The 19258-nt window shown below is 40.0% G+C and overlaps 1 non-coding gene across 1 annotated transcript; it reads right to left on the bottom strand.

Moving 5' to 3' along the window:
• Nucleotides 1-12124: 12124 nt before the first annotated feature.
• Nucleotides 12125-12232, bottom strand: LOC148578293 (small nucleolar RNA R71). The gene has a single exon (XR_015902940.1). It is a non-coding gene; the product is annotated as a small nucleolar RNA R71 (small nucleolar RNA).
• Between the last annotated feature and the right edge of the window lie 7026 nt (nucleotides 12233-19258).

Below are 19258 nucleotides of genomic sequence, written 5' to 3'. Positions count from 1 at the left end.
TGTACTGTACTTGAAATTAGAATGTATGAATATGTGGAAAACATGGTTAATGGATAGTTAGATGTGGTATTATGATTACATGGATTGTCTAAAGTTAGGTGGAAAGTTTAAGTTAATTAAGGATTCAGATTTTAGTCCACTTGACCAAATACAATCCTACCTTGACCCTAACCCCATTACAACCCTTAAAAGACCTCTTGATATGTGTATATGTGCATTAAATTTATGTTGATTGTTAGATGAAGAGCAAGCCTTAGAAAGCAAGGTTAGTAGAGAATTTAGAGAATCGAACCTTAAACACTTGAGTGATTAGAGTGTATACACTACCAGTGAGGGTTCGATGCTCAATCCCTTGTTCCCTGCTTTCATGAGCTATTTTCTCCTTGCAAGTCTATTTGTACTTCATTTTCATGATTTGAATTAGTGAAATCCAGTTCGTATTTCTTCTTGAAGGATTTGTTTACTTTTAACCAAGTAGGTATAATTATTTTGCATGTAGTTGCATTCATATAGGTAGGTTGCATTTCATACTCTCTATCATTCCTCTTCATTCCTTTATAGCTTCTCTTGAGCTTAGCATGAGGACATGCTATTGTTTAAGTGTGGGGAGGTTGATAAACCACTATTTCATGGTTTATCTTGTGCTCAATTGAGTGGTTTTTACCAACTCTTTACCCACTTATTCATACTATTTGCATGGTTTTACATTTACCTTCCTAATTATGTGCTTTGATTGAAAACATGCTTCTTTAGACTTATAATTGCTAATATTAATCCTCTCTTATCACCATTAGATGCCTTGATATGTGTGTTAAGTGATTTCAGAGATTACAGGGCAGGAATGGCTCAGAGGATGGAAAGGAAGCATGCAAAAGTGGAAGGAATACAAGAAGTTGGAGAAATTGCTAAGCTGTCCAGCCTGACCTCTCCGCACTCAAACAGCTATAACTTTAGCTACAAAAATCCAAATGATGCGGTTCCAGTTGCGTTGGAAAGCTAACGTCCGGGGCTTCGATTTGATATATAATATGCCATAGTTGCTCTGACGCTAGGTGACGCGACTGCATGCTCCATGCGGACGCATCGCAGTGACGAAAATCAGCGTGTTTGAATTCACAACCAGCGAATTCTAGGCTGTTTCTGACCCAGTTTGCGGCCCAAAAAACACAGATTAGAGGCTATAAAGTGGGAGAATGCATCCATTCATAATCAAGCTTTCACATTCACAATTTTAGGAGTAGATGTAGTTTTTAGAGAGAGAGGTTCTCTCCTCTCTCTTAGGATTAGGATTTAGGATTTCTCTTAGTTTTAAGAGTGGCTCTCAATCCCAGGTTCTTTATTTTTATTTATTTTCCCAATTTAATTTATGAACTCTTCCATGTTACATATAATTTTCTTAATTAATGTTATTTGAGGTATTTCAGATTTAAGATTGCTTTGCTCTGTTTAAGATTGCTTTCAATTTAATTTAGATATTTTTTTCTCCCTTTTGGCTTTGGTCAAGTGATTGGTAATACTTGAGTTATCAAACTCAGCAAGTGATTGAAATTGGCAGATTCTGCTTGAGCTAGAATTGCTCTAAGGCTAGTCTCTCCACAGGAGTTGACTAGGACTTGAGAATCAAGCCAATCAGTCCACTCAACCTTCCTTTGCTTAGTAAAGGCTGACCAAGTGGGATTAAAATCCAATTCTCTTCACACCTGATAAGGATAACTAGGATAGAACCTCCAATTTCTCATACCTTGTTAACAGATTTTATTATTATTATTTTATTTTACTTGTCATATAACATATTCCCTCCTTACTTCCAAAACCCCAATTTACAAACTCATAACCAATAATAAGAACATACCTCCCTGCAATTCCTTGAGAAGACGACCCGAGGTTTGCATACTCGGTTATCAATTTCAAAGAGGTTTGTTACTTGTGACAACCAAAACGTTTGTATGAAAGGACTTTTGAAGGTTTAGAAACTATACTTGCAACGAGGATTTATCCGCAAATTACTAGACCACGCAAAAGTTCCTCTCATCAATAATCTTCCAGAAGACATTTTCAAGAGGGATCTCTTCCAACTGTTTAATTGGACTGGACGCATAAACGACATATACTTATGAAGAAAACAAAAAAATGGTGGCTTATATATCTTTGCGTTCATACGATAAACTACGAAAGAAGGAGCCTTGAAGGCTATAGCAGAGATGAATCATATGCAGTTGAGGGGGGAAGGTTGTCTTCGTGGGGAAAGCTAAATATCGGAGAACATCTGATGTGAAGGAAATGAAAAACGTACAGTTGCGAGGTCGGCCGCCGCCAGAAGGAGAAGAGAAGCAGAAAGTGTCAGTTGCCCCTGCTAAAGAATTAACTAAAGAGAAAACGATATAAGATTCACACAAGAATGGGTGGACAAAGAAGGTGGAAGTGATGGTGGCGAAAGAAAACTTGATCTGGTTGCATAGGAGCTTAGTAGGTGGAACGACGAAAGCCATTGACTATAGGTCTTTGAAGGAATCGGTTGCGAAGAACTTTCCTCAAGTTATTCAGCGAGAAATAGGAGCATATAAAGCTCTGTTGACCTTTGACAGTCTGATAAATGCGAAAGAGGCTTACACGTTCAAAATGGATAGTCTGTTGAAGTTGTTTCATAGTGTATGGAGATGGGATGAGTCGGAGAAGAGTGAAACTTGAAGATTTTGGTTGAAATGTTTCGGGGTTCCGTTGCATGCGTGGTCCGTGGATACTTTCAGGATAATAGGAAACCAATGGGGTGAGGTAGTCGGATGCGATGAAGTAATGGAATTGTGCCAGTCCTTTTGTGTTGGTCGTGTACAAATTGACACCTGTGTGTTAGATGTGATCAATGAATGGATCCATATCACAATTGGCACTAGTGGCTTTGACGTGTTGGTGAAAGAAGTGGGACGTAAAACTTTTGGGACGAATTTTCAGGTAGTAACTGTGGAAGATGAAGCAGTCAGATATAAACAACAGAAAAACATATGTGCAATGGTTTGTGATGATGCAGTTATGAGGTCGAAAAGTCCATTAAATTCAATAAATTGTACAGATCAGGCAGCAGAAGTGATAATGGAAGGACTACGAGAAGAGGTTGAAGACAACGACAAATTGGTCATTTCAGAAACAATTTTAAACGAATGGAGTTATGAATATTTAAGCCCCAATCAAATGAATTTGGTAACGTCTCATACTCATAATTCTGGCATTGATGGATTTGCTGATTTAGTGGGATATGAAGGGAGTACTAAAAGTGATTCCGAATTAACGGTGTCCTGGGATTATTGTTGCAAGTCTAATGGGCTGGTTAAGGAGGTTATAAGGTCAGCTACACAAAAATCTGTTCAGGGGCCCAACGAAGGAGACATCAGATGCAAGCAATTGGTGGGCCACGAAGGCCCAAGATGCAACACAGTCCATTATGTTGGTGACGCAGTAACCTCTCCTGGGCCGGGTTGGAGGAGAACGGGTAAGCCTAGGAGAATTCAGCAGGGGAGAGACGCGCCTGACCTTGCTGCAGCTACGCGAGACGTGCGGCGTAATGTGGGAGGCGTGGGTCCCAGTCTGCGAACACGACCTAGAGCAGAAGGGAGCGAGAGGTCGGCGGGACGGGAAATGCCGAAGCCGCGGCGAGAAACCCGGATTGAAGGCGGTGGTGAAGGGTTGTCGAATTTGGTGGCATTCTTCGTAGAAGATGAACCATGCAAATTTGTTGGTGAATCCGCATTGGACAATGATGACGGGACTAGGAAGGTTGGGAGCGGAGGAGATCTGGTAATGGAGGAAGGGCACCGAAAGGTAACAGATCGAGGGACGGGTGAACAGGCACCAGGGGTCAAGGGTATCGGTCCACACCGAATCATGGACACTGTAACGGTGATGATTATGAGAATAGTGGCGGAGTTCAACAAAACATCTTCACAGGCCCAGAAATTGAAGCGGCCTGCGACCGAATTTCACCAGAACATCAGGAACGAGATGGGTTCAGTGATGATGAGGATACTGTTGAGGACAGAACGCTTGCAAACGATAATGAAGCCAGTGATAATGAGAGTTCAAGATTGAATGAGCAGCTGCTAGAAAACAAAAGGGCTTGGAAATTGGCGAAGGAGTCAGGAACGGAACTATATGTGAAGAAGATGATATTATGGCAGCTCTTCAACAGCAGAATGAAGAAATTGCTCAGAAAAAAGATTGGCAAAACAGAAGGCAAAAGCTAGACGGAGCAGACCCAAAACACAAAAAAAGGTGTGCTATAATTATTTAAAATGATTATTAGCTCTTGGAATGTTAGGGGGTTGAGGGGTGACGGGAAAATGAGGATGGTTAAGGACCTTAAGAGAAAATATAGATTAAACATGCTTGGTTTGGTAGAGACTAAAAGACAGTCAGTGACTAAGTTTGACGTTTCAAAAATATGGGGGAATGGTTGTGTTGGTTGGGAATATGTTGAGTCTACTGGTGCGTCTGGCGGATTGTTGCTAATATGGGAAGAAGGTTTTTTTGATATTAGAAATTGTTATAAAAGTGAGAGATGGCTGTGTGTTGAAGAAGTTCTGCTGCAGAATAATTTTAATTGTGCTTTTATATTGGTCTATGGTGCCCACATTAGAGATGAGAAGCTTGTTGTGTGAGAGGAGCTGAGTTACATAGCTGGTCTATGTCAGGTTCCCTGTTGTTTCATAGGAGACTTTAATGAGATTGTACATGTTAAAGAAAGGAGAGGCACCGATAGCTTAGCCTTGTTGGCGGAGGATTTCAAGAACTGGATACAAGACATGGGTTTAGTGGATTTGCCGATTAATGACCGCAAGTTCACTTGGTTCAGAGGACGTTCCTGTAGCCGTATTGACCGGGCCCTGGTGAGCTTGGAATGGCTAGAGGAATTCCAAGAGACTCGATTACGAGGTGGTCCATGGGGTTTGTCTGACCATTCTCCTATTATACTGGAAGATAAGAGACTGAGAGGTGGCCCTAGACCGTTTAGAAGCCTTGACTCGTGGTTTACACATGAAGGATTCATGAGGATGGTAAAGGAGGAATGGAGAGGGTTAGGAGATTTGCAATTCATAGATAAGCTGAAGGCTTTGGCAATTCCTTTGGAAAGATGGCATAAAGATAATTTTGGGGACATGGACAGCAAAATTTTGAAGTTGGAGGAAGAGATTAAGAAGATTGATGATATGGTGGGCAACGGGGCTTATGATGAAACGGTAGAGGCAAGAAGGAAAGCGCTTGTGACATGTTGTAAGAAATGGTATGTAAGGAAATAATTACATTGGAAGCAGATGTCGCGCTCAAGACATGCGAGGGACATAGATAAAAACACGAGGTACTTCCACAACATAGCTTCGGCGAGAAGGAGAAACAACAGGGTTGATACACTGGTCATTAACGGAAGATTGATAAGAAATCAAGGTAGAATCAAGATTGCGATCAAGGACTTCTGCAAGGTATTATATCATCAGGAGAAGTCTCCGTTGGTGGGGGTTTAGAGATGGTCTGGTGGAGATGATCAGTGAGGATGATGCTATGGCTTTGGAGATACAGCTGACTTCTGAGGAGGTAAGAGAAGCAGTATGGGATTGTGAATCATCTAAGGCTCCTGATAGTGACGGCTACAACATGAGCTTCATAAAGAAGTGTTGGGATGAAATTAGTTTTGAATTCACGAGAGCAGTGTTGGGTTTTTTCCAGTCCTCCAGATTACCAGCGGATGCTAATCTCACTTGGGTTGCACTGGCTCCTAAGTTTACTGGAGCAAAGGAAATCAAAGACCTCAGGCCTATTAGTATGGTCGGGTGTGTATACAAAGTCATTTCTAAGATGCTGGTTAGGAGAATGCGAGCAATAATGCCACGACTTGTAGGTGAGACACAGAGTGCTTTTGTTAAGGGGCGACAAATTCATGACAGGGCTCTTATTGCTTGCGAAACTATTCAATGGCTTAAACTGAGAAAGAAGGAAGCAGTGATAATAAAGTTAGACTTCCAGAAGGCATATGATAGAGTCAAGTGAAGTTTTGTGGATCTGGTTTTACAGAAAATGGGGTTTGGAAGAAGATAGAGGGGGTGGATTATGGAGTGTGTTAGTACTTGCTCTATGTCAGTTTTGATAAACGGTTCGCCTTCTAAGCCGTTTAAGATGGACAGGGGCCTACGACAAGGTGATCCGCTCTCTCCTTTTTTGTTTGTCCTCGTCGTTTATGTTCTACATTGAATGCTTGGGGAGGCGGTTAAAAATGGGTGTATATCTCCGCTACTGGTTGGTAGAGATCATATTGAGCTATCGCATCTTCAGTTTGTGGATGACACCATTCTATTCTTCCCCCGGAGCAAGAGACCGTTAAGAACTACAGGAGGATTCTTCACTGTTTTGAGTTGATGTCGGGGTTAAGTATTAACCTTGATAAATCGAGTTTAATTCCGATCAACTGTGAGGCTCAGTGGGTACAACGTATGTGCTGCGTGCTGGGCTGCAAGGAAGCTTCCCTTCCAGTAAAATACTTGGGGATCTCGCTAGGAGCTAATCCAAGGTTGGTGAAGACTTGGAAGCCAATTGTTGACAAAGTGGAGAAAAAACTCATCCTTTGGAAAGCTAAGGTTCTCAATAAAGCCGGTAACTTGGTGCTCATTAAATCTGTACTAAATAGCCTTCCCGTATATTATTTGAGCCTGTATAAGATGCCAAAGGCTATTGCGGAGAAGCTTATTTTCTTACAGAGAAGATTTCTATGGAGTAAGGAGGATGGTAGGAATGGTATGGCTTTGGTCAGGTGGGAGGTGGTGCAGGAGCCTAAAAAGCTTGGTGGATTGGGTGTTGGGGATGCCATGTTGCGAAACATAGCCCTTCTGTTAAAGTGGTAGTGGCGATTTTCAAAGGAGGATTGTCTGCTGTGGAAGAAGGTGGTTTGCGCTTGTAATAACCTCAACCCAAATGTGTTGCTGTCCTCTCAAGTTTTACCTATCAAGGGGGTCCTTGGAAGGATATTTGTCAGATACAGTTTAAGAATCAGCAAGTAAGACAAAAGATGATTATTGGGTTGGCTATGGAGGTTGGTGATGGAAGAGGAACTCGGTTTTGGGAGGATGTCTGGCTGTGTGGTGGTGCTTTGAAAGATCAGTTTCCGAGACTCTTCTCAGTATCAAACCAAAGGGGATCTTTTATAGGGGATTGCGGGTTTTAGGATGGGGCTGAGTGGATATGGAACTTCCAATGGATGCGAGAGCTATTCCAATGGGAGTTGGATCTAGTGAATCAGTTGCATGATGCGTTAAGGCTGGTCAAATTGGCTTATGGGAGTGAGGATAGAGTTGTATGGAAATTTGATAAACAAGGGGTCTTTTCTACTAACTCTTTTATGCAGGTACTACAGGAGGACATCATTCCGGAGGATATAACAAGTTATAACTTTACAAGGACAATTTGGAAAGGTTTAGTTCCACCAAGAGTTGAATTGTTTGTCTGGTTTGTTTTGACTGGTAGGGTCAATACAAAGGAGAGGCTGAGTCGGTTGGGAGTTATCCACCAGGAAGATGTTGTATGTGTGTTATGCAACAAAAGTACTGAATATGGTCACCATATGTTCCTTGGTTGTGATTTTGCTTGGCAGGTTTGGTGTGCTTGTTTATCATTTGTTGGAAGGCAATGGTCATACCCAAGGACGTTGAAAGAGCATTTTATAAGTTGGACTGAGATATCAGCTAGTAAGGAAGAGCGCAATAGGTGGTTGATGAGTTTTTGTGCGATTATCTGGAACATCTGGCTAGAAAGGAACATAAGGATTTTTCAGAATAAAGGGAAAGGGGTTGATGAGTGATGAGCGGATAATTTATACGCTTTTTGGCATTGTTTTTAGTAGGATCTAGTTACTTTTAGGGATGTTTTCATTAGTTTTTATGTTAAATTCACATTTCTGGACTTTACTATGAGTTTGTGTGTTTTTCTGTGATTTCAGGTATTTTCTGGCTGAAATTGAGGGACTTGAGCAAAAATCAGATTCAGAGGTTGAAGAAGGACTGCTGATGCTGTTGGATTCTGACCTCCCTGCACTCAAAATGGATTTTCTGGAGCTACAGAACTCACAATGGCGCGCTTCCAATTGCGTTGGAAAGTAGACATCCAGGGCTTTCCAGCAATATATAATAGTCCATACTTTGGCCAAGAATAGACGATGAAAACTGGCGTTTAACGCCAGCTCTCTGCCCAATTCTGGCGTCCAGCGCCAGAAAAGGATCCAAAACCAGAGTTGAACGCCAGAAATGGATCAAAAACTGGTGTTCAACTCCACAAATGGCCTCTGCACGTGTAAAGTTAAAGCTCAGCCCAAGCACACACCAAGTGGGCCCCGGAAGTAAATTTATGCATCAATTACTTACTCATGTAAACCCTAGTAGCTAGTTTATTATAAATAGGACCTTTTACTATTGTATTAGACATCTTTGGATTATCTTTTGATCTTTGATCAGTTGTATGCTATCTTAGATCACGTTTGAGGGCTGGCCTCTTGGCCATGCCTGGACTCTCACTTATGTATTTTTAACGGTAGAGTTTCTACACTCCATAGATTAAGGTGTGGAGCTCTGCTGTTCCTCAAAGATTAATGCAAAGTACTACTATTTTCTATTCAATTCATCTTGTTTCGCTTCTAAGATATTCATTCGTACTTCAATCTGAATGTGATGAACGTGACAATCATCATCATTCCCTATGAACGCGTGCCTGACAACCACTTCCGTTCTACCTTCGACTGAATGAGTATCTCTTAGATCTCTTAATCAGAATCTTCGTGGTGTAAGCTAGAATGATGGCGGCATTCAAGAGAATCCGGAAAGTCTAAACCTTGTCTGTGGTATTCCGAGTAGGATTCAATGATTGAATGACTGTGACGAGCTTCAAACTCGCGATTGCTGGGCGTAGTGACAGACGCAAAAGGATAGTAAATCCTATTCCAGCATGATCGAGAACCGACAGATGAATAGTCGTGCCGTGACAGGGTGCGTTGACCATTTTCACTGAGAGGATAAGATGAAACCATTGACAAAGGTGATGCCTCCAGACGATTAGCCGTGCCGTGACAGGGCATTGGATCATTTTCCCGAGAGATGACCGAAAGTAGCCATTGACAGTGGTGATGTATCACATAAAGCCAGCCATGGAAAGGAGTAAGACTGATTGGATGAAGATAGCAGGAAAGCAGAGGTTCAGAGGAACGAAAGCATCTCTATTCGCTTATCTGAAATTCTCACCAATGATTTACATAAGTATTTCTATCCCTATTTTATTATATTATTTTCGAAAACTCCATAACCATTTGATATCCGCCTGACTGAGATTTACAAGGTGACCATAGCTTGCTTCATACCAACAATCTCCGTGGGATTCGACCGTTACTCATGTAAGGTATTACTTGGACGACCCAGTGCACTTGCTGGTTAGTTATGCGAAGTTGTGAAGATATGTTTAGACCATGATTCTGTGCATCCGTTTTTGGTGCCATTGCCGGGGAATCAATTTCGAACAACAATTCACAACCTGAGTAGCAATTTCGCATACCAAGTTTTTGGCGCCGTTGCCGGGAAAAGAAAGAGCAATGAATTTTACATAATTAAAGTGTAATCACGATTCCGCGTACCAAGTTTTTGGCGCCGTTGCCGGGGATTGTTTGAGTTTGGACAACTGACGGTTCATCTTGTTGCTCAGATTAGGTAATTTTCTTTTTGTTTTGCTTTCAAAAATTTTTCAAAAATCTTTCAAAAAAAAATTTTTTCTTTTGTTTTCGGAAAAAAAAATTTGTTTTCAAAAATATATTTTTATTCAAAATTTTTAAGAATGAATTCTAGTGTTTCATGAAGCATGTGAAGCCTGGCTGGCTGAAAAGCCATGTCTAAATTCATTTGGACTGAGGCTTGCAATTTGTTATCAAGAGCAAGTTAGTTGTTGTTAATCCATCTGCTACTGTTCCTGATTCACCTGCTGAAGCTTGGCTGGCCATTGGCCATGTCTAGTGTTTTGGACCGGAGCTTTCATTGAAAGCTTGGCTGGCTAGTGAGCCATGTCTAATTCCTGGACTGAAGCTTTAGACTAAGAATGCAAGATTCCTGGAATTCATGTTAAAAATTTTGGAATCCTTATTTTTTCTTTTTCGTATAATTTTTGAAAAAAAAAATCCAAAAAAAAAATTAGAAAATCATAAAAATCAAAAATATTTTTTGTGTTTCTTGTTTGAGTCATGAGTCATGTCATAAGTTTGGTGTCATTTGCATGTGTATCTTGCATTTTTCGAAAATTTCATGCATTCATAGTGTTCTTCATGATCTTCAAGTTGTTCTTGGTAAGTCTTCTTGTTTGATCTTAATGATTTTTTGTTTTGTGTTGTATGGTGTTTTTCATATGCATTCTTGAATTCTTAGTGCGTAAGCATTAAAGAATTCTAAGTTTGGTGTCTTGCATGTTTTCTTTGCATTAAAAATTTTTCAAAATTGTGTCTATGATGTTCATCTTGACATTCAAAGTGTTCTTGGTGTTCATCTTGACATTCATAGCATTCTTGCATGCATTCATTGTTTTGATCCATAACTTTCATGCATTGCATCATTTTTCCTGTTTTCCTCTCTCATCATAAAAATTCAAAAAACAAAAAAAAATATATTTCCCTTTTTCTCTCATCAAATTCAAAAATTTGAGTTGACTTTTTCAAAAATTTTTAAAATCAAGTTGTTTCTTATGAGTCAAATCAAATTTTCAATTTGAAAATCTTATCTTTTTCAAAATCTTTTTCAAAAATCAAATCTTTTTCAAAATTCTTAGTTATTTTCGAAAATTCCAAAAATATTTTTCAAAAATCTTTTTCTTATTTTTATATCAAATTTTCGAAAATAACATAATCAATTAATGTTTTGATTCAAAAATTTGAAGTTTGTTACTTGCTTGTTAAGAAAGATTCAAACTTTAAGTTCTAGAATCATATCTTGTGATTTCTTATGAATCAAGTCATTAATTGAGATTTTAAAAATCAAATCTTTTTCAAAACTAATTTCTAAAATATCTTCTTATCTTACCTTTTTCAAAAAGTTGGTTTCAAAATATCTTTTCTAACCTCCTAACTTCTTATCTTTTCAAAATTTGTTTCAACTAACTAACTAACTTTTTGTTTGTTTCTTAACTTTTTCAAAACTACCTAACTAACTCTCTCTCTCTAATTTTCGAAAATATCTTCCCTCTTTTTCAAAAATTTCTCTTTAATTAACTAATTATTCTTATTTTCATTTTTGATTTTAAAAATTTTCGAAAATTACTAACATTTTTCAAAAACCATTTTCGAAAATCATTAACTCTTTTTCAAAAATATTTTTTGAAAATTCTCCCCCTCCCATCTTATTCTATTTATTTATTCATTTATTAACATCTCATCTCACATCTCAACCCTCCTCACAGTTGTGTTTCTTCCATTACATTACATTCTTTGTCTCCCTCCTTTCTTCCACTCACAAAGGGATCCCTATACTGTGGTATAAAGGATCTCTATTATTATTATTATTATTATTATTATTTTGTGTGCCCTCTTCTTTGTCATATGATCAGGAGCAAGGATAAGAACATTCTTGTGGAAGCAGATCCAGAACTTGAAAGGACTCTGAAAAGGAAACTAAGAGAAGCTAAAATACAACAATCCAGAGATAACCTTTCAGAAATTTTCGAACAGGAAGAGGAGACGGCAGCCGAAAATAATAATAATGTAAGGAAGATGCTTGGTGACTTTATTACACCTAATTCTAACTTACATGGAAGAAGCATCTCCATTCCTGCCATTGGAGCAAACAACTTTGAGCTGAAACCTCAATTAGTTTCTCTGATGCAGCAGAACTACAAGTTTCATGGACTTCCATCTGAAGATCCTTTTCAGTTCTTAACTGAATTCTTGCAGATATGTGATACTGTTAAGACTAATGGAGTAGATCCTGAAGTCTACAGGCTCATGCTTTTCCCTTTTGCTGTAAGAGACAGAGCTAGATTATGGTTGGATTCTCAACCCAAAGACAGCCTGAACTCTTGGGATAAGCTGGTCACGGCTTTCTTAGCCAAGTACTTTCCTCCTCAAAAGGTGAGCAAGCTTAGAGCTGATGTTCAAATCTTCAGACAGAAAGAAGGTGAATCCCTCTATGAAGCTTGGGAAAGATACAAACAGTTGACCAAAAAGTGTCCTTCTGACATGCTTTCAGAATGGACCATCCTGGATATATTCTATGATGGTTTATCTGAGCTATCAAAGATGTCACTGGACACTTCTGCAGGTGGATCCATTCACCTAAAGAAAACGCCTGCAGAAGCTCAAGAACTCATTGACATGGTTGCTAATAACCAGTTCATGTACACTTCTGAAAGGAATCCTGTGAGCAATGGGACGCCTCTGAAGAAGGGAGTTCTTGAAGTTGATACTCTGAATGCCATATTGGCTCAGAATAAAATATTGACTCAGCAAGTCAATATGATCTCTCAGAGTCTGCATGGAATGCAAGCTGCATCCAACAGTACTCAAGAGGCATCTTCTGAAGAAGAAGCTTATGATCCTGAAAACCCTGCAATAGCAGAGGTAAATTATTTAGGTGAACCTTATGGAAACACCTATAACTCATCATGGAGAAAGCATCCAAATTTCTCATGGAAGGATCAAAAGCCTCAACAAGGCTTTAATAATGGTGGAAGAAACAGGTTTAGCAATGGCAAGCCTTTTCCATCATCCACTCAGCAACAGACAGAGAATTCTGAGCAGAACCCATCTAGCTTAGCAAACTTAGTCTCTGATCTATCTAAGGCCACTGTGAGTTTCATGAATAAAACAAGATCTTCCATTAGAAATTTGGAAGCACAAGTGGGCCAGCTGAGTAAAAGGATCACTGAAATCCCTCCTAGTACTCTCCCAAGCAATACAGAAGAGAATCCAAAAGGAGAGTGCAAGGCCATTGACATAAGCACCATGGCCGAACTCAAAGAAGGAGAGGAGGACGTGAATCCCAAGGAGGAAGACCTCCTGGGACGTCCAGTGACCAATAAGGAGCTTCCCTCTGAGGAACCAAAGGACTTTGAGGCTCATCTAGAGACCATAGAGATTCCATTAAACCTCCTTATGCCCTTCATGAGCTCTGATGAGTATTCATCTTCTGAAGAGAATGAGGATGTTACTGAAGAGCAAACTGCCAAGTTCCTTGGTGCAATCATGAAGCTAAATGCCAAACTATTTGGCATTGAAACTTGGGAAGATGAACCTCCCTTGTTCACCAATGAACTAAGTAATCTGGATCAACTGACATTGCCTCAGAAGAGACAGGATCCTGCAAAGTTCATAATACCTTGTACCATAGGCACCATGATCTTTAAGGCTCTGTGTGACCTTGGTTCAGGGATAAACCTCATGCCCCTCTCTGTAATAGAGAAACTGGGAATCTATGGGGTGCAAGCTGCTAAAATCTCACTAGAGATGGCAGACAATTCAAGAAAACAGGCTTATGGACAAGTAGAGGACGTGTTAGTAAAGGTTGAAGGCCTTTACATCCCTGCTGATTTCATAGTCCTGGATACTGGAAAGGAAGAGGATGAATCCATCATCTTAGGAAGACCTTTCCTGGCCACAGCAAGAGCTGTGATTGATGTTGATAGAGGTGAAATGGTCCTTCAATGGAATGAGGACTCCCTTGTGTTTAAAACTCAAGGATCTCCCTCTGCAACCATGGAGAGGAAGCAGAAAAAGCTTCTCTCAAAGCAGAGTCAAATAAAGCCCCCACAGTCAAACTCTAAGTTTGGTGTTGGGAGGCCACAACCAAACTCTAAGTTTGGTGTTGAACTCCCATATCCAAACTCTAAGTTTGGTGTTGGAGAGTCTCAACAAAGCTCTGCACATCTGTGAGGCTCCATGAGAGCCCACTGTCAAGCTATTGACATTAAAGAAGCGCTTGTTGGGAGGCAACCCAATTTTTATTTATCTAACTATATTTTTCTTAGTTATATGTCTTTATAGGTTCATGATCATGTGGAGTCACAAAATAAATATAAAAATTGAAAACGGAATCAAAAACAGCAGAAGAAAAATCACACCCTAGAGGAGCATCTGTCTGGCGTTCAGCGCCAGAACAGAGCATGGTTCTGGCGTTCAACGCCAGAAATGGCACACAAATGGGCGTTGAACGCCCAAAATGGCCACCAACCTGGCGCTGAACGCCCAGAGTTGGGTGCAAAGGCATTTTTACATGCCTAATGGGTGCAGGGATGTAAATCCTTGATCCACTCAGGATCTGTGGACCCCACAGGATCCCCACCTACCTCCACTCACTTCTTCTCACCACTCTCTTTCACACTACCCCATAAACACTCTTCCCCAAAAACCCTTCACCAATCACCTCAAACTCTCTTCCCCATCACCTCTTCACCACTCACATCCATCCACTCTTCCCCATAAACCTACCTCATAAACTCCACCTACCTTCAAAATTCAAAACCAATTTCCCACCCATATGGCCGAACCTTAACCCCCCTCCCTTCCCTATATAAAGCCCTCCATTCTTCATCAAATTCACACAACACACCCCTCTACACCCTTCTTGGCCGAAAACACTTCCCACTCTCCCTCTCCTCCATTTCTTCTTCTTTTTCATCCATTCTTTCTTTTATTGCTCGAGGGCGAGCAAAATTCTAAGTTTGGTGTGGTAAAAGCATAAGCTTTTTGTTTTTCCATTACCATTGATGGCACCTAAGACCGGAGAATCCTCTAGAAAGGGGAAAGGGAAGACAAAAGCTTCCACATCCGAGTCATGGGAGATGGAAAGGTTCATCTCCAAAGCCCATCAAGACCACTTCTATGATGTTGTGGCCAAGAAGAAGGTGATCTCTAAGGTCCCTTTCAAACTCAAAAGAAATGAGTATCCGGAGATCCGACATGAAATTCAAAGAAGAGGTTGGGAAGTTCTAACAAATCCCATCCAACAAGTCGGCATCCTAATGGTTCAAGAGTTCTATGCTAATGCATGGATCACCAAGAACCATGATCAAAGTAAGAACCCGGATCCAAAGAACTATGTTACAATGGTTCGGGGGAAATACTTGGATTTTAGTCCGGAAAATGTGAGGTTGGCGTTTAACTTGCCCATGATGCAAGGAGATGAACGCCCCTACACTAGAAGGGTCAACTTTAATCAAAGGTTGGACCAAGTCCTTATGGACATATGTGTAGAAGGAGCTCAATGGAAGATTGACTCCAAAGGCAAGCCGGTTCAACTAAGAAGATTGGACCTCAAGCCTGTAGCTAGAGGATGGTTGGAGTTCATTCAATGCTCAATCATTCCCACTAGCAACCGGTCTGAAGTTACTATAGACCGGGCCATCATGATCCATAGCATCATGATTGGAGAAGAGGTGGAAGTTCATGAGATTATACCTCAAGAACTCTACAAGGTGGCTGACAAGTCCTCCACTATGGCAAGGTTAGCCTTTCCTCACCTCATCTGCCACCTATGCAATTCGGCTGGGATTGACATAGAGGGAGATATCCTCATTAAAGAGGACAAGCCCATCACTAAGAAGAAGATGGAGCAAGCAAGAGAGCCCATTCATGGAGCTCAAGAGGCGTATGAAGCTCATCACCATGAGATCCCGGAGATGCCTCAAATGCACTTTCCTTCCCAAAACTATTGGGAGCAAATCAACACCTCCCTAGGAGAATTGAGTTCCAATATGGGACAACTAAGGGTGGAACATCAAGAGCACTCCATCATGCTTCATGAAATAAGAGAAGATCAAAAAGCAATGAGGGAGGAGCAACAAAGACAAGGAAGAGACATAGAAGAGCTCAAGGACATCATTGGTTCCTCAAGAAGGAAACGCCACCATCACTAAGGTGGATTCATTCCTTGTTCTTATTTCTTTTGTTTTTCGTTTTCTATGTTATGTGCTTATCTATGTTTGTGTCTTCATTACATGATCATTAGTAGTTAGTAACTATGTCTGAAAGTTATGAATGTCCTATGAATCCATCACCTCTCTTAAATGAAAAATGTTTTAATTCAAAAGAACAAGAAGTACATGAGTTTCGAATTTATCCTTGAACTTAGTTTAATTATATTTGATGTGGTGACAATGCTTCTTGTTTTCTGAATGAATGCTTGAACAGTGCATATGTCTTTTGAAGTTGTTGTTTAAGAATGTTAAATATGTTGGCTCTTGAAAGAATGATGACTAGGAGACATGTTATTTGATAATCTGAAAAATCATAAAAATGATTCTTGAAGCAAGAAAAAGCAACAAAGAACAAAGCTTGCAGAAAATATATATATATATATATATATATATATATATATAGGCGAAAAAAAAATATAGAAAGAAAAAGAAAAAGCAAGCAGAAAAAGCCAAAAGCTCTTAAAACCAAGAGGCAAGAGCAAAAAAGCCAATAACCCTTAAAACCAAAAGGCAAGGGCAAATAAAAAGGATCCCAAGGCTTTGAGCATCAGTGGATAGGAGGGCCTAAAGGAATAAAATCCTGGTCTAAGCGGCTAAACCAAGCTGTCCCTAACCATGTGCTTGTGGCGTGTAGGTGTCAAGTGAAAACTTGAGACTGAGCGGTTAAAGTCAAGGTCCAAAGCAAAAAAAGAGTGTGCTTAAGAACCCTGGACACCTCTAATTGGGGACTTTAGCAAAGCTGAGTCACAATCTGAAAAGGTTCACCCAATTATGTGTCTGTGGCATTTATGTATCCGGTGGTAATACTGAAAAACAAAGTGCTTAGGGCCACGGCCAAGACTCATAAAATAGCTGTGTTCAAGAATCATCATACTGAACTAGGAGAGTCAATAACACTATCTGAACTCTGAGTTTCTATAGATGCCAATCATTCTGAACCTCAATGGATAAAGTGAGATGCCAAAACTATTCAAGAGGCAAAAAGCTATAAGTCCCGCTCATTTGATTGGAGCTATGTTTCATTGATAGTTTGGAATTTATAGTATATTCTCTTCTTTTTATCCTATTTGATTTTCAGTTGCTTGGGGACAAGCAACAATTTAAGTTTGGTGTTGTGATGAGCGGATAATTTATACGCTTTTTGGCATTGTTTTTAGTATGTTTTTAGTAGGATCTAGTTACTTTTAGGGATATTTTCATTACTTTTTATGTCAAATTCACATTTCTGGACTTTACTATGAGTTTGTGTGTTTTTCTGTGATTTCAGGTATTTTCTGGCTGAAATTGAGGGACTTGAGCAAAAATCAGATTCAGAGGTTGAAGAAGGACTGCTGATGCTGTTGGATTCTGACCTCCCTGCACTCAAAATGGATTTTTCTGGAGCTACAAAACTCAAAATGGTGCGCTTCCAATTGAGTTGGAAAGTAGACATCCAGGGCTTTCCAGCAATATATAATAGTCTATACTTTGGCCAAGAATAGACGACGCAAACTGGCGTTTAACGCCAGCTCTCTGCCCAATTCTAGCGTCCAGCGCCAGAAAAGGATCCAAAACCAGAGTTGAACGCCAGAAATGGATCAAAAACTGGCGTTCAACTCCACAAATGGCCTCTGCACGTGTAAAGTTAAAGCTCAGCCTAAGCACACACCAAGTGGGCCCCGGAAGTAAATTTATGCATCAATTACTTACTCATGTAAACCCTAGTAGCTAGTTTATTATAAATAGGACCTTTTACTATTGTATTAGACATCTTTGGATTATCTTTTGATCTTTGATTAGTTGTATGCTATCTTAGATCACGTTTGAGGGCTGGCCTCTTGGCCATGCCTGGACTCTCACTTATGTATTTTTAACGGTAAAGTTTCTACACTCCATAGATTAAGGTGTGGAGCTCTGCTGTTCCACAAAGATTAATGCAAAGTACTACTGTTTTCTATTCAATTCATCTTGTTTCGCTTCTAAGATATTCATTCGTACTTCAATCTGAATGTGATGAATGTGACAATCATCATCATTCCCTATGAACGCGTGCCTGACAACCACTTCCGTTCTACCTTTGACTGAATGAGTATCTCTTAGATCTCTTAATCAGAATCTTCGTGGTGTAAGCTAGAATGATGGCGGCATTCAAGAGAATCCGGAAAGTCTAAACCTTTTCTGTGGTATTCCGAGTAGGATTCAATGATTGAATGACTGTGACGAGCTTCAAACTCGCGATTGCTGGGCGTAGTGACAGACGCAAAAGGATAGTAAATCCTATTCCAGCATGATCGAGAACCGACAGATGAATAGCCGTGCCGTGACAGGGTGCGTTGACCATTTTCACTGAGAGGATAAGATGAAACCATTGACAAAGGTGATGCCTCCAGACGATTAGCCGTGCCGTGACAGGGCATTGGATCATTTTCCCGAGAGATGACCGAAAGTAGCCATTGACAGTGGTGATGTATCACATAAAGCCAGCCATGGAAAGGAGTAAGACTGATTGGATGAAGATAGCAGGAAAGCAGAGGTTCAGAGGAACGAAAGCATCTCTATTCGCTTATCTGAAATTCTCACCAATGATTTACATAAGTATTTCTATCCCTATTTTATTATATTATTTTCGAAAACTCCATAACCATTTGATATCCGCCTGACTGAGATTTACAAGGTGACCATAGCTTGCTTCATACCAACAATCTCCGTGGGATTCGACCGTTACTCACGTAAGGTATTACTTGGACGACCCAGTGCACTTGCTGGTTAGTTATGCGAAGTTGTGAAGATATGTTTAGACCATGGTTCTGTGCATCCGTTTTTGGTGCCATTGCCGGGGAATCAATTTCGAACAACAATTCACAACCTGAGTAGCAATTTCGCATACCAATGAGATTATTCATATGTCCTTCATGAACTATAAGGAGTGGTTAGGTGTGGATCCTTTTTGTTGTTGATGGAAATGCCGGAGATGACAATGGGATAAACATTAGTGTTATTTTGAGTTAGCTAGCTTGCTTTATGGATTCCACTGGTTATTTTGTTATCGCTCCACTTGATGTGTTGAGCTTCTTTCTTTCAAAAAAAAATTACTATATATTATATTAGAATTTAGTAAGTTTAAGAAAGATGAGCTGTTAAAAAATGGGTCGAATCAAATGTGGAGTTATTAGAAAAAAAATACAAAAAGGGGAGAAGAGCTAAATAGGACATCAAAAAAGAAACCAAAAAAAAGAGAAGAAGGAGATCTCAATGAAAGTGAGGAGAATGAGTTTGAAAGTAAAATTACAAAAACTTGGTGAATAGAATCATAATTCAG

The sequence above is a fragment of the Arachis ipaensis genome, chromosome B1 (assembly GCF_059453495.1).
Source record: "Arachis ipaensis isolate K30076 ecotype BB chromosome B1, ASM5945349v1, whole genome shotgun sequence".
NCBI classification, from domain to species: Eukaryota; Viridiplantae; Streptophyta; class Magnoliopsida; order Fabales; family Fabaceae; genus Arachis; species Arachis ipaensis.
The sequence above is the reverse complement of the archived record's forward strand: the minus strand, read 5'-3'. Positions and strand labels throughout refer to the sequence as shown.